We start from the raw sequence: 1,978 nt of genomic DNA, 5'->3' as shown, positions 1-1,978 counted from the left end.
CTTGGGAAAAGGAGGTAAACAATCCCTGCTGCCTCATAGGACTGGTGATCATCATCACTACCTTTTGCTGAGGCCAAGCCCTGCAGCATTTACTTCTCATAATCCTATGAATTGGGCACTATTGTAGCCTCAAGTCATCGATTAGGAAACTGAAGCACAGAGCTGTAAGTGGCAGGGCTATGATTTAAGCCCAGGTCTATCTGACTACACAGCCCATACCTTAACACCTGCATTATGCATCTCTTGGGAAAGGGGCAAGTAGTGGGTATGAAATGGTTTCATTCACATTAAACTGCCAAATGAATGTGAAAAGTTATGGCTATCTTACCACTCTTCGTGGAGTTATTTGGGAGGTGAGTACAGAGACTTAAAAATGCCTTCTCAGGCTGAGGGAGGGAAACTGAGACCATAACCTTGGCTCATTTATTTACTTCCTACCAAAAAAACCATGAATTCCTGGTACAATTTCCAGTCAATATCATGTGCTTGACATGTACTGTCTCATTTAACTATCACCAAAATCTCTCTTTAATACATACACACACCCAACACCAGAAAGTACCTAGGATCCACTGCAGGGTTTTATATTCCTGAGATTGCCTCAGGTCATGGATCTAAGGAACGGACTCAGGACTACTCTTTTCCTAGTTCATTAGCTGCTCACCTTGAGTTCCATTCACACCTACCAAGGTCCGATTCACTCATTCTCTTAATGGAATGAGGCAAGTACTTGTTTGCTTTAGAAGCTTCGTTTCCCATCAGAGCAGTGTATGGAAATAGCACTGTGCTGGGAGCTGGAGACTTGGGTTCTAGTCCTGGGTATTAATCAAAAATTTTATCTAAGACATCCTGCAAGTCCCTGCCCCTCTCTGGCCCTCAGTGTGGCTCCATCCCTACAAGGAAAAAGCTGGGTTTGATCATTTCTAAAGTCCCTTCCAAGGCTCACATTTTTATGTCTTGCTAGCAGGCGGGACTTTGCAGCATAACGCTTAAGAGCATTAAGAGTTTAAAAGCCTAGATCTTTTTGCTCCAATTACTTGCTGCTCTATAAGATCTCAGGCAAGTCATCTACTACCTCAAAGTCCCAGTTTCATCTGTGAAATGGAGACAATAATGGTACCGACCTCATAGGCCGGTTGGGAGATAAATCGTGTAAAAGTGCCTGCCTAAAACACAGCAAATACTCCATAAATGTCACATTTTAATGCTTTTATTATACAGCCTCCAGCCCTCTTCTGGCAGTTGGTTTAGAGCTAAATCGGTTATAGGTGGATATTTTGGTGTGTTTTTTAATTTCCTTCATATGTGTACTTGGGTCTGACTTTGATGCCACCTCAGTAGATATGGTGGAGGAGAAGGGAGTGGCAGAAAGGAGAGTGGGAAGCTGTGTGCTTTAAAACAAAACAAAATGAAACAAAACAGAGGCAGTCTGACTCTCCTCCTAGGTGGGGCTTTGCGGAGTGCCTCGTCACTCTGGAAAAGCAAGAGGTTGCCACCTGCCTGAGTCACTCAGCTCCCAGTGTCAGGCCCAGCTTCCTGACTTGGAAATCCCCTTCCAGGCCAAAGAGTGGCGGGGGTTGTCAAGCTAGGGGGCCTGTTTCCCGTCCCTGCCATGCTCCCAGAGACTAGGGTCCCATACGGGATGTGGATGGTGGGGTGGAACCTGGTGAGGCTGCTGGGTTTAACAGTAAAGTTCTACCCAATGCATGCAACCCACATCTACCCACCACTATCATTTCTCAAATACCCACTGTGTGCCAAGACCTGAGCTTTATTTGCATTAACTTATTTATCCTCATGATCACCTGAGGAATAGGTATAATTATCCCCTTTTTTCAGAAACATGAGGCTTAGAGAGGCCACCCAGGAAGTACGTGATTGAGTAGGGGTTGGAACCCCATTATTTAGATCCATAGCCTGTGTTCATGACAGTGTCGTTTCTGTAAGAAAGAGAAAATCATGACATTGTGAAGACAAC

The sequence above is a fragment of the Cynocephalus volans genome, chromosome 2, assembly GCF_027409185.1.
Source record: "Cynocephalus volans isolate mCynVol1 chromosome 2, mCynVol1.pri, whole genome shotgun sequence".
NCBI classification, from domain to species: domain Eukaryota; kingdom Metazoa; phylum Chordata; class Mammalia; order Dermoptera; family Cynocephalidae; genus Cynocephalus; species Cynocephalus volans.
The sequence above is the reverse complement of the archived record's forward strand: the minus strand, read 5'-3'. Positions refer to the sequence as shown.